General features: G+C 40.2%; 1 pseudogene; it reads right to left on the reverse strand.

Annotated features, from left to right (window-relative positions):
* Nucleotides 1–10,261, reverse strand: part of LOC123514874 — a 21,651-nt pseudogene extending 11,390 nt beyond the window's left edge.
* Between the last annotated feature and the right edge of the window lie 4,739 nt (nucleotides 10,262–15,000).

The raw sequence follows: 15,000 nt of genomic DNA on the forward strand, positions 1-15,000 counted from the left end.
TTCACAGCATCGTGATGGTCACCTATACTGCCCGCGAAGCAGTTCACCTCACGCAGCCAACCAGTGACCGTGGCCTGCTGGTTGGTTAATACTGTAGGTGAGAAAAATTATGCTTGAGTATATTTACTGCAGGTCTAAAGTAGTAAGTAGTATTATTACTATTACTGCTACTACTACTACTACTACTACTACTACTACTACTACTACTACTACTACTACTACTACTACTACTACTACTACTACTACTACTACTGCTGCTACTACTGCTGCTACTACTACTACTACTGCTACTACTACTACTACTACTACTACTGCTACTACTACTACTGCACTGCTGCTGCTGCTGCTGCTGCTGCTGCTGCTGCTGCTGCTACTACTGCTACTGCTACTACTACTACTACTATCACTACAACCACCACCACCACTGCTATTACAATTATTTTATTAAAGCTTATCACGTCATATGTTCCAGTAAGTGAGCTCCAATGTTCTGTATTCCTGGAAGCTAATTTCAGGGCCTGGGTTCAGCAGCTGGGTGGAGGGGGGAAGGAACAGGCCATCCTCCGCTCAGGCATCCCCCAACCCTGGCCTGCCTGTCTACCTGCCTCCCCGCGCACCACTAATTGCTGGGGAAGTGCACGCGTGTGATGCTGATATGATTATTGGGGCAAGTTAGGGATTTGCTGGTTGACTAATTAATACTTGGCGCCACAAGGGTCTGGTCACACACCGCGGGGACAAGTCAGGACGTGGATGGCGGGAGGAGGGACAGCGAATAGCCTCCGTAGAGTAAAGCTTAATGATCGTTTCGGAGCTGCAAATATAGATCTATGAATCGTGAGGCTATTCATCATGCATCGTGTGAATATTGACATATGTGTATTTATGTACTGAGTATTTACAGCAAATTAACGAATTCTACAAACAATAAATAAAAAACTCTATCTCTCATCTTTACTGTGCTTGCTCTCCTGTGACGAAGATATCATCGTCTAAAACATAAGCTAGTGCGTTTCTGATAGATTTTAATTGACACGAAGTAGCAGATAGTGAAGGATGACGTAACAACGCTGTATCAAGACACTGGCTATCATTGCTACCTGGCACACAGCTCACCACCACCAGCTTCCCGTCACACAGTATATATTCTCAAATACTTGGGAGTTTTATTTCGACTTTCCGTTGGTTCTAGTGGAAGTTTGAAAGTTTTTTTCATAATTTTGGAGATCATATAACAATTATTCTGCGTCATAAGGAAAAATACCAATGAGAAAGCGTGTAAACATCTCAGTGACATTTGAAAACAGATCCCATGAAAGAAAAAAATCAAAATGCACTCCACTGTCAAGGCAATCAAATTATCACTGACTTATGGAATGGTAAAGAAAAAAAATTATGAATGTTATTTGAGAAATGGATCACCGGTGACTATGCCACTCCTCACCATCAACGGTTATGATATATTTCTTTTTGCCACTGATATCAAAATCGTCAATGATTGAGAATATTTTTTTTCTTGTCATCACCTAGAAGCTTTTGAAGACTTTTTACCATAATCTCTCTTATTGTTTTCCTCTTAAAAGCGAGAAAAATTAACCTTCTATTCACCTTTTTCTTGTCTGTGCAAAGGGGACAACCATAACGTTAAGAGGATCAAATATTTTATAGTTGCTTTTGAGGTGTGGCGTCATTGCAATCCCACTGCTGCCATGCCACAGACGACTATAAATACATCATCTACTTTACTTACATATTATAATTATAAAGCAATCATGGAACAAAGGAGAGTCCATGGAGTGCAAATCCGTTCCTTTTCCTGTTCCTGTTTCTGTTTTCGCCGTTCCTGTGACTCAAACTGTCTCACAAAGGGGAGCATCAAGACAACTCTCGAATTGAACTGCCCAACTTTTTGAGACTCTCCCTCGATCCTCTGGCAGCGGCAAATTCAGGGAGCTTTTCCGTCTTTTATTTTCCATTGGCCGGTCTCTTCAACATTAAAAAAAAAAGGGCAAATATAGAATAAAACTGACTATTCATCACAGAAAATTAGTAGAAGGTCACCTCAACACTTATTAAAAAACAGGACAAATATAGAAAGGAACTGATTATTTACTACATGAAATTACTAGGCAGTCTCCTCAACGCCTAAAAAAAAGACAAATCTAAAAGGAAATTGATTACTTACTACAGATAGTCTCAGCAACTTCTAGAAAAGGACAAATAAAAAACTGGTTATTTCAAACAAAAGATCATGAGAAGGAATAAGAATAAAGTGAGTTTTATTTTTTTTTTTCCTGGATTCACTAAAGTTTACAATACATTTAAATTTCGGAATACTCGCGTTCAAAGTAATTGTTAACAAGAATCATGGGAAAAGCTTCTCGTCTATGTAATTATTATGGAATGATGTTGTAATTGGTGCTATAATTAAGATAACGAGTGGGTATGCAAGAGTTACTATTTCATATTAATTCATCTCTCTCTCTCTCTCTCTCTCTCTCTCTCTCTCTCTCTCTCTCTCTCTCTCTCTCTCTCTCTCTCTCTCTCTCTCTCTCTCTTACTCACTCGCTAACTTTCCCGCCGCATTCACTGTAACTTTCATTCTCCCATTCAAACTCCTTCACCCGTTCACACATGGCTGTGAGGCGTAGGTGTTACAAATGTACGCACGCACTCATCCAAGCTCACTCACACTCGCTCACTCAAACACACACACACACACACACACACACACACACACACACACACACACACACACACACACACACACACATATTCGTTATTTCCTAAAAAAAAATAATAATAATCACGCATTTTCTTCAATTCTATTTCTTTTTCTCCTATTTCCTCCACCTCTTCCTCCAACCCTTTCTCCTCTTTTTCCACGTATTATATTTTCGTTCCTAGTAATTTCCTCTTCAGATAACTTTTCATATCATTTCCTCTTTTCATTCGGTTTTTTCTCACTTCTTCCTCCTCCTCCTCCTCCTCCTCCTCCTCCTCCTCCTCCTCCTCCTCCTCCTCCTCTTCCTCCTCCTCCTCTATCACATCTTACTATCTGATATATACATCCTTCTATATCGCTTGATCTTTCCTTCATGTTATTCTTCTTCCTCATATTTTCTTTTCCTAATCCTCTTCCTTCTCTTCTTCTTCTTCCAACTTTTTTTCCTCTACCTCCTCTTCCTTGTCCTCGTTCTTGCTATTCTCGCTTTGCTTATCCTTCGCCATTCCCACGTCATTTTCCTTCTTTCTACCCTCCTTCTTCCTTTTTCTTCCTACTTCTCGTGTTTTTTGTCCTCATCCACTTCCTCCTCATCCTTCCTATTCTCGTTCGCCTTATCTTCCGCATTCCACAAGTCGTATTCCTCCTCCTCCTCCTCCTCCTCCTCCTCCTCCTCCTCCTTCTCCTCCTCCACTTCCTACTACTACTATTACTACTACTGATACTACTACTACTACTACTTCTTATTTTCATCGTCCTCGTCCTCTTTCTAGTTATTCCTGGTCTCCCTCTTTCATTACCACTGCCACGCTCTCCTCTTCTTCTTCCTCCTCCATCTCCTTCTGGCACGCCCTGACCTCCTTGGCCCTGAGAGGCCTATTAATCTTCCTCTGTCGTGGGAAACATTTGATGAAAGGACCGAGAACGCAGACATCCCTCCCATTATTATTACTATTATTATTATTATTATTATTATTATTATTATTATTATTATTATTATTATTATTATTATTATTTTTATCATTACTGGTGCTGTTACTTCTAATACTATTGCTGCTACTACTATTGCTACTACCATTACTAATATTGTTACAAATTATAGCAATGCTTATATTATTATTTCTATTCACTTCATACATTCTCTCTCTCTCTCTCTCTCTCTCTCTCTCTCTCTCTCTCTCTCTCTCTCTCTCTCTCTCTCTCTCTCTCTCTCTCTCTCTCTCTCTCTCTCTCTCTCTCTCTCTCTCTCTCTTACCTTTGTTAATAATGACTTTACCGATTATCTTTGTCCTCCTCCTTCTCCTCCTCCTCTCCATTTTCCTCCTCCTCCTCCTCCTCCTCTTCCTCCTCCTCCTCCTCTTCCTCCTCCTCTTCCTTTTCCTCTTCTTTATCCTCATCCTCTTCCTCCTCCTCCTCTTTGAGGAAGAATAAATAATTATAGAAAAATTGTTTCATAGACTGATTGATGTCCCGGCTGAGAAATCATTCAATCGTTCAAAAGTATATTCTTCTTTTATTTTTTTCTTTTCTTTTTCTTCTTCTTCTTCTTCCTATCCTTCTTCGTCTTTTGTCTTCGTATTCTTCCTCTTCGAATTTCCTTCTTTTACCAATTTTCCTCATGACTATTTTTTTTTTTTTTTTGATGTTGTAGTTGTTGTAGTTGCTGTTGTTGTGATCTTCTACTTTGAATATCGTACAATTATATATCAGAATTATTTTTTTATTACTATTACTTTTTTTTAATTATTGCTATTGCCGACACTGTTTGTAAGATTTCTCTGCTCTCATTCTTTTTTCTGTCTCATTTTCTCCATTTTTCTTACTTTTTCCTATCTCTTCTTCTCGCAAGTATAATTATCAACCTTCGCTTTCTCGTACATTTTAACCTCCTTTGCTATTTTCGTCAAGTGTTCCTTCTCCTGCTCCACATTTTTCTTTTTTTTTTTTTTTTTTACTTATTGTTGTTGTTTTTGGTGGTGGTGGTGGTGGTTGTGGTGGTGGTGGTGGTGGTGGTGGTGGTGGTGTTGGTGGTGTTGGTGGTGGTGGTGGTGGTGATGTTCTTGTAGTCTGTCTTTTTTTTTCTTGCTTTGCGTCTTTATTATCATTCCCTCCCTTAGGAATTTCCCTTTATTTCATTACATTGCTCTCTCTCTCTCTCTCTCTCTCTCTCTCTCTCTCTCTCTCTCTCTCTCTCTCTCTCTCTCCCAAGTAAACAACATTACAATACTGAATATTTTCCGCCATAGAGTTTTCTTTACGAGTACAAAGATTTATATTAGTTATCCCTCAAAAGAATATAATACAAGAGTTATGAATTGTGTAGGGAAATCAGAGAATGGAGCACGAGGAGGCAAATGTAAATGAAAGAAAAGAAAGGAAAAAGAAGAGGTAGATAAAAATGAACAACAAAAGAAAAGGATGACGATGAAAGTATTGTTAGTAGTAGTAATAGTAGTAGTAGTAGTAGTAGTAGTAGTAGTAGTAGTAGTAGTAGTAGTAGTAGTAGTAGCAGTAGCAGTAGCAGTAGCAGCAGTAGTAGTAGCAGTGGTGGTGGTGGCAGCAGCAGGTGGTGGTGGCAGCAGTGGTAGCAGTGCAGGCAGTAGTAGCAGTAGTAGTAGTAGTAGTAGTAGTAGTAGTAGTAGTAGTAGTAGTAGTAGTAGTAGTAGTAGTAGTAGTAGTAGTAGTAGTAGAAGTAATAGTAGTAGTTAAGAAAAGCTGAAAAGAAATAAGAATGAAAGCAGAAAGAGAGAGAGAGAGAGAGAGAGAGAGAGAGAGAGAGAGAGAGAGAGAGAGAGAGAGAGAGAGATGAACGTCTGATGAAGAACAAGTTTGGGCACTCTCTCTCCTCCTCTCTCCTCCTCCTCCTCCTCCTCCTCCTCCTCCTCCTCCTCCTCCTCCTCCTCCTCCTCCTCCTCCTCTTCCTCCTCCTCCTCCACCATCACCACCATCACCACCACCACCAGTTTCCTCTTCTTCTTCCTCTAGTTTGCCCCTTTTCAGTAACATTAATTCCAGTCATACACTCTCCTCGCTTTTGTCCCTGCACCAATCATGTGGGAGAGTGTAATTTCTCTCTCTCTCTCTCTCTCTCTCTCTCTCTCTCTCTCTCTCTCTCTCTCTCTCTCTCTCTCTCTCTCTCTCTCTCTCTCTCTCTCTCTCTCTCTCTCTCTCTCTCTCTCACTCACACACACACACACACACACACACACACACACACACACACACACACACACACACCACCTCATCATCACCACCTGCCGCGGCCACAATCAACACCACCACCACCATCAATAGTTCCCATTAGAGCAAGGGACCGCGTACCGTTCTCAGTTACCTCGCCTTTCACTAACACCGGCCCTTCTATATTCCGCCTGCGTGTAATTTTGCGTCCAGGAGCAGGTGGAACAGGTGGAGCATGTGAAACAGGTGAAACAAACGACTCACTCACCTCAAAATATTCACTCTTGATGGCTGTGAACGTGCATTGTGCGTGACTTCACCTTACCTGGCCCTACCTCACCTGGCCCTACTTGACTGCACCTCACCTCACATCATCTCACCTGCCCTGATCTCACCTCATCTCAGCTGAATTCAATTAATCTGACGTCCTCCAGTTTGATTCGTTCTATGTCGCAACCAAACCTTGAAAAAAGTGTTCCCTTGTTCATGAGAGAGAGAGAGAGAGAGAGAGAGAGAGAGAGAGAGAGAGAGAGAGAGAGAGAGAGAGAGAGGAGGGGGGGAACAGTTTATTTCTATACTGATCTTACATCCTTCACATTCGGGAACGAGATTAGGAATACTTAGTTAAAAAAAAAACAGACAAGAATTTCATAGGTGTCAGTGATGGGACTCGCGATAAGTACCTATAAGACACAAGAGGCAGTAGACCAGCCAGTGGTAAGCAAAGCACATATATTATTTCAGTCACTGCCTGACAGACTTCATCGCAAGCCCAAGATTATGTTTCTCACTTCAGACACACGTCAGTAAGCCAAGAGAGGAGTTTTCAGGGAATGATGGAAATAAACATCGTATGGCGCCAACGGTGTTACTTTGGTACGCGGTCTACGTGTCGTAAAGTTAATTTGGTATGTGATCAACGCTTTATATTGTGGAATACAACAAGAAAAAGATTTTTTTATCTTTTATTATCGAGAGACAGGAAAACACTTGCCTTGTCATAGAGAGAATATCTAGTTAGAGAGAGTGTGAAGCATGTGTGGAATGTTTGAGTATTGGAGCTCCGGTCCTGACTCAACATGTGACAGCAGCACACTTCATTCCGGCATAAACATTGTCTCCATTAACAATCTGTGCTCCTTTCCATGATTTTACCTGCCTTTTGGAATCCGAATGCCTAAAGAATCCTTCAGATGTTAATTAAAGAGTTTACAACGAGATCACAGACGAGACGAAGGGAGTTCCATTTAACCGTAGTTTACAAGCTCTCGGAATGTCAATTTTTAGAAATATTTTTATCTAATGTAATTCAAAATATCCCATATGATTCAGTGCATGAAATAGCAGGTCCAGGTACAGAAGAATTCTGAGATTAGATCACTGCTTCTATCCAGTCACACACAAACATACAGAAAATAAGTAAGGTACACACAAGAGTCCTAGACACTCCGGAGCACCATATATATAGTGCCTGGAGATAAGGGAGGGTGTGTACGGGTCCCTTGATCGTGATGGCACCGGGCTGAACAACTCGCCATGAACGAGGGCACGCTGTGGACCATGCGCCAGACATCTACTAGGACATGGTGAGAGGGTTCACGTCAGGACAGTGGTTGGGGAGTGGTGTGTGGTGGGTCATTGCTCATAGAAAGCAGTGAGAGGCGCTGCAAGGTTGCATTGTCACTGCCCTCACACCCACGGGACTGCTGAGGTGGACCCTTGAGGAGGAAGGGTTCGTCTTGGTACCTGTGTAGGTAGGCTATCGCCACATCGCCATAGTTATCGTGGAAATTCGCATCGTTATCGTGGAATCGCATCGTTGTAGTGGAAAATGAAGTCGCATCATCATCGTGGAAACTCGTTTAGCTGTCGTGAAATCGCATCGTTATCGTAAAATATCATCAATGATATCGTGAAATCGCATGGTTATCGTGGAAACTCGCATCGTTATTGTAGAAAAGCATCGTTATCATGGAAATTCGTATCGTTATCGTGGAAATTCGTATCGTTATCGTGCAATCTCGTATCGTTATCGTGGAAACTCGCATGGTTATCGTGGAAACTCGCATGGTTATCATGGAAACTCGCATAGTTATCATGGAATCGCATCGTTATTGTGGAAACTCACATCGTTGTCGTCGGAACTCGCATCCTTATCATGGAATCACATCGTTATCGTAGAAACTCTTATCGTTATCGTGGAAACTCGTATCGTTATCATAGAAATTCGCATCGTTATCGTGGAATAGCATCGTTATCGTGGAAACCCGTATCGTCATCATGGAATCAAATCGTTATCGTGGAAAATGGAATCGCGTTCTTATTGTGGAATGGCATCGTTAGCATCGTCACGCGCATCGTAATCATTGTTATTTATTCATTCATTTATTCATTTTAAGTAACATCAATTTCGTTATCATTATTTCGGCTTACATCGTACATACCTATTATTATATTGTATCCAGTAGTACAAGTCCTTTATGATAAAAAGTCCAGCAAAGCCCGATACTTTACCAACATACCGTATAATTTCTGGAGGTGAAGAAGCTACATACTTTTCCACATCAACGTGAAATAATTTTACAATTTCTTAAATTTCCATATACCCTTTAAAAGACACTCTAAGACCCTTTTTAGTGGAGCTGTAACGTAATTGTAATTTGTAATTCAGGTATTCTGCCTTTAAGTATGTTTTATCGCTTCTTTGTTTCTTAAATACTGATATGTTCATCATCTTTTTTCTAATAAATATACGTACATTGCAAAATGTTTTACTTAAGCCATAATACCTAAATGAATTAAACAGGTAGATAGCATAACATTAAACAGGTAGATAGCATGACAAAGTAGAATTTGACTCTTGTAGATCACATTGGCTGTGTAGATCGCATACCAAAGTAGCACCGCGCCAACCTACTGAGAAGGAATGCTTCAAGATTTTAAGGCTCACCAGATCAAGGCTATTGTTGTTAAATTAATAGTTATTTGTGATTGAGAAACAACTTGCATGACACTGAGAAGATAATGATGATTGACGTGGGCACACTACCACGACCACTCGAAGGCAGACGTGCTGATCAAAAGACCAATTTAGTGCCGCGGTCTGCGTACATGAAAACATCGAAGGAGGAGCATCGTGGATAACGAGCTCACTGATGCATATCAAAGAAAGGGCTGAAAGGGCTTCCGTGAATGCACGGCCGCTATGCAGGCTATGTGGCGAGACAGGAGATGCAGTGGCAGGCAAGCCATGTCAGTGACCGCCGGGCCACCAGGAAGAGCACCGCCATCTCGTGGGACAGCGTCCTTCTAATGGACTTCATTCCCTGAGCTGGTGCAAACTTCCTGCCTGGTATTGCCTGAAGCCTCATTTTGTAGCGCCGCACCACAGCAGCCAAGCTATACCAAGTTACATCAGTTGCTCGGCGTCATCAACTTCGGTATATCCTCCAGCAGGACACCCACCAGGGGACAGCAATGAGACACTCTAAAAACACATTGTTGACACTCTTTGACCTGCAGCCTTGATCCTCTGAGTGGGCCCGCTGGCCTCATGCCTTCCCCCACCGACCTGCACTGCGCTACACTTTGCTGCATTATGCTCCACAATTTTAGTTCGGATTTTTCCTTCCAACAGTACTACACACCTGCGCCACTTTTTTTTATTATTCAGAGAACAGCATTTCAGGGGAAATATGTAGTACATGTTAAGCGAGCTTCTATTACTGCTATTGCTCTAAGGTACTGTTGCTGCTCCTGCTGCTGCTGCTGCTGCTGCTGCTACTGATGATGATGACGATGATGATGACAACGTTATAACTCTATGTTTATCTGTGTTTACTCCTCTTTCTCATGCTCCTCCTCTTTCTGCTACTATTATTACTACCACTACTATTTTTACCATTACCACTAATAATGATGATAATACTAACATTTCTAGTAATAATAACAATAATGATATAATCATAATAGTAATAATAATAATAATAATAATAATAATAATAATAATAATAATAATAATAATAATAATAATAATAATAATAATAATAATAATAATAATAATAATAATAATAATAATAATAATAATAATAATAATAATAATAATAATAATAATAATAATAATAATAATAATAATAATAATGAAAACTACGCAACTACTAAACATCAAATGCTGAAGGATGAAAAGGAGAGAGAGAGAGAGAGAGAGAGAGAGAGAGAGAGAGAGAGAGAGAGAGAGAGACTTCAATGACAGTTCAGTACAAATGACGTGACGGTTACCATGGCAACGCACCGGATGAACTCCAGCACGTCTTCTTCAATATTGCTTGACTTCATGCCGTGACGCTGCCGACTCATCGCGATAAATAAATAAATAAACAAAACAAATAATAGAGGAATTGAATAGAAAATAGAATAATAATAGAAATAGTCAAAAAATACGAGTAGCCAGTGAATATAGGCAGTAGAGAGATAAATATGAAAGAAAATTGTGTAAAAAGAATATATGAAGGTAGTGACTGAATAAATAGATAATTGTATGCATAAACAGATGGAGTGTAAGTGTCGGATGAAGAAAAAAGCAGTAAAAGAATGTGAAAAATATGGATGAATGAGTGACTGATTCAAACATACTAAGATGGATGGTGAATAAGTGGATGATGAAGATGTAATAAATAAGTGGACAGGATTGAAATGAGAATAGGTAAGAAAGAAAAAAAAACTGAAATACAAAAACAGCGCTCAAGTACATTACAAAAAAGTTCACGATTTGTTTTGCCATTACCTATTCAAACACGATCCAAACAAGTACACATCAACGCGTGCGCTTCTGAATGCTTTGTAATTATTTTCTCGTTATTAGTGGCGAGAAGCGCTTCATTATGTCACACCCACACACACACACACACACACACACACACACACACACACACACACACACACACACACACACACACACACATCTATCCCTTCCACCAGTTTTCTTCTACCTACCCATCTCCACTTTCTCTTTCCCTACTTTCATGACTTCATTTTCTTCTCTCTATTCCCTCCATTCTCTCCACTTATCCACCTCTACTCCTCCCTTCCCATACATTCTTTCTTCCACCCACTTACTTCCTGTCCACCTCCACTCATTGCTTCTTCCATTTCAACATCTCTCTCTGCCTTCTTCCATCTATTCATTTTTTACTAACTACCTCTAATTTTTCCTTCCCTCCATATCATTTTCTTATTAGGGAGTAAGTGAATAATGTTGACAAATAATAAGGATGGGTTTTTAATGTATGAATGATGATGATAAGGGAAGCAAAAGACAGAGGAAGGACAGAGAGAGAGAGAGACAGAGAGAGAGAGAGAGAATGAGAAACAAATGTAAAAAAAAGGAGTATTAAAAAAAAGAGAAAGGAAAATGACGAAATGAGGTAAAAGAGAGAAAGAGTAAAACAAGAGAACAAGAAGAAGAAAGAGGAGAGATGAGGAGAGATAATATCATACTCAGGTGACCAAGGTTTGAGTAAGACTACACGTACAAAAACTTATGACAAAAAAAAATACATGAAAGAACTAGGAAATAATGTCAAGAAGAGTAGCATTAATTTGGCCACACGTTTTTGACTTGTAGATATTCTATTTTTCTCTCTGCTTCATTCACTACAACCTCCTCAGCCCAGCCACCTACTCTTCTTTTCTTCTTCTATTTTTCTTCTTCTTCTTCTTCTTCTTCTTCATCCTTCCTTTTCTCCTTTACGCTAGTTTTCCCTGCATAAAATCCTTCGTTTACTTTTTATTATTTGTTTATCCTCTTCACTGACCTTCCTTTCCTCTCTTCTTGTAAACACACTCGGTACGTTTCACTATCATCTCCTTCTCCTCCTACTCCTCCTCCATACACATCATTCCTATCACTAAGCTCTCATTCTTCCCTTCCATCCTTCCTTCCTCCATTCCATACTATCTTCTAAAAACATCATATATTTTTCCTTCTCTTCCTGTTCCTCGTTCCTATACTTGTTCAACACTACTCTCTCTCTCTCTCTCTCTCTCTCTCTCCAAACACAGTCAAACAAAGAGTCAATGCTTCCGTTTCAGTATCATTAATGTCCAACGCCACACGCATGGTTGGCGAGAGATGAATATGCAAATTTCACACGATGCGAAGAATTCCATTTAACAACGTATATTCTGTCCCGAGAGAGAGAGAGAGAGAGAGAGAGAGAGAGAGAGAGAGAGAGAGAGAGAGAGAGAGAGATACACAGACAGATACACAGACAAATCTAACGTGCAAACAGACAGACAAAAAAAGCTGATAAACAAAAGTACAAGATGAAAAGACAACTAACAAATAGACTTAGTGTATTCTTTCGACATACCTTTTCAATAGAGTTTCATTTTTTTTTCCAAACATTTTTTTAGCTCTAAAGTGATAGGATTCTCTCTCTCTCTCTCTCTCTCTCTCTCTCTCTCTCTCTCTCTCTCTCTCTCTCTCTCTCTCTCTCTCTCTCTCGTATTTTACGGTTTCACGGTTACAAATTCTGCGTCTCATATAATTTTTTCTTTATTTCGGAGGAGGGTCGGGGGCGAGTTAAAGAAAGAACAATCTCTCTTTTTCCTCCTCCTCCTCCTCCTCCTCCTCCTCCTCCTCCTCCTCCTCCTCCTCCTCCTCCTCCTCCTCCTCCTCCTCCTCCTCCTAGTCCTCCTCTCCGACTTCACCCTCCTCATTATATCCAGTCCTCGTTAAGTCCAAGTTAACGGAGTAGAAAATATACAAGTTTATAACTAAATTCATTTCCATCGAGTCGAAAAAAATAATTAATGAAAATAGCGAAGATCATCGACGAGAAAAAATGATATAAGCGTGTCATCTTAAGTAGGATGAAGAAAATACGCGAAAAAGAAAACATGAAGGTGTATTTATTCGAGATGCATTACAAGAGTTTAGTTGGATTCTAAATATGTGATCAGGAAATGCTTTACCTAGATGAGAAAAATGAATGAAGATACTATTTACTCCGATGGGAAGAAAATGTAAAGAGATCATTCGAGTTCCTTAAGGGCTAAAAAAGAAAAAGATGCACTCATTAGTGACGAAGGGCAAGGATTTCATTTTTTAATTCAACTTTCCCTGCTGCCTTCAAGAAAATAGTGCACTTATATAAACCCTGCTGAAAATGTTTAAATAATCTACCTTAACCTAACCTAACGTAACCTAACTACCCCTCATTCTATTCGAACCCCTTTCCCTTCCTCTCCCTATTCCTTATCCCCATCTCCTCTGCCAGTCCCTTAAAACCTAACCTAACCTTTCCATACACTTCTTTCTAGTCTCCCTTTCTCCCTATAACAGAGAGATTGGTGTTATTTATATGCAGGGAGAGGAGAGAGGAAAATGGAGGGGATGGCTGGGGAGGGGAAAAGAGGCCTGTGTTAGTAATGTGTTGTGATTGAGGATGGAGGGGGAAGCTACCTTAACCTATCCTAACCTAACCTAACCTAATCTTTAACCCATCCATATCCAACTAAAAATATTTAAATCTTCTAGCTTAATCTAACCTAACCTATGTATACGCTGCTGAACATACTTAAATCATTTTCTAACTTAACCTATGACCTGAAAATATCTTATCAATCTTGGTGAGGAAAAAGCTCACCATGATTTGAAATAAAGACACGATGCGGAAAAAATAAATAAATCCTTTGGTAGTAAGGACATATTGAATTATTTAAAAAAATAAATAAATAAATCAGACATACGATGGTTTTATTTGTACGAGCAACTTGGCCCAAAACAGGCAATTAGTAATGATTCAGTAAAAACAAGCCACGCCTCACTTGTTACATGCTGGATTTCTTTCGCCCTTTAATTGCCGTGACACTTGTTGCTTCACTCGATAAATCTCAGCCATTCCAGTAAACAAAAATAAAGCTGCAGACACTGAAAGGTTTGAAACACTACCCCACACTTTTGCTGCCTGACTTTAAAAATCACACTCTGAATTAGGCACACATCGCTCCATCAAAACTGAACACAAGCGCGGCAGTGAGAAGACCATGACATTCACACAAACGCGATGTCTGGACACCACGCGATGCAAATTACGTCGATTCAATTCACCAAAAATTCTACAAAATCAATCCTGAACTATTATTTGGGACAACAGCGAGGTGGTACAAGAGACACACTCGAACACTCGTAATCTCAGTAGTGGAGTGGGAAATTACTGACACTTTAGATTCTCCTTTACAGAAACATTACAAAAAACTGGGACCCCTTATTTTTCAACGCTGCATGTTTTTCACTTCATTCCCCTAGTGTTCATTTCAATTTTTCACTTCTCTTTCACTTTGCTTTCCCACCTCTTATCTTATTCTCTCCTTTCTCATTCTAACCTTTCACTTTATTGTTCCCCACCAGTAAAAGTATTCAACACCCCTTCATCCCTCAACACAGCCGCTGCAACACAACCACCACCTTGCAACTCGAGGCATTCACAACACAAGGCGTCCAATGTTCGAGCACCACACCGGCCACAGATCAGACACTTTACTTGAAGACACACACGGAAGAGACGACACCAAGAGCAACGCCAGACACAACAGAACAGTCTTGAATCTAAACATGTGGCTCTTTTTTCTCTTTTTTTTTTTTAAGGTAATGGTTCTCTTCCTCGCCTCCCTCTTCTTCTTCGTCTCTCTCTCTCTCTCTCTCTCTCTCTCTCTCTCTCTCTCTCTCTCTCTCTCTCTCTCTCTCTCTCTCTCTCTCTCTCTCTCTCTCTCTCTCTCTCTCTCTCTCTCTCTCTCTCTCTCTGTCTCAACTCAGAATATAGAGCCCTCGCATCCTCCCTCTATACAACAAGCCTGTATAAACATGCAAACACCCTAACCTCTAAATTGCGCCTCTTCTTAAAGTGGTGGTCTTCCTGATTTTTCCTCCTCCTCCTCCTCCTCCTCCTCCTTCTCCTCCTCCGCCTTTCTTTCTCCCAATTCCTCCTCTTTCTTCTTGATTCTGCTATTCCTCTACCTGTTCCTGTTCCTCCTTTTTTTTTTTTTTTTTTGCTCTTTTGTCTTCTTTCTCATCTTTATCTGTTTAATTTCAG

Source organism: Portunus trituberculatus, chromosome 38 (assembly GCF_017591435.1).
Source record: "Portunus trituberculatus isolate SZX2019 chromosome 38, ASM1759143v1, whole genome shotgun sequence".
In the NCBI taxonomy this organism is placed as follows: Eukaryota; Metazoa; Arthropoda; class Malacostraca; order Decapoda; family Portunidae; genus Portunus; species Portunus trituberculatus.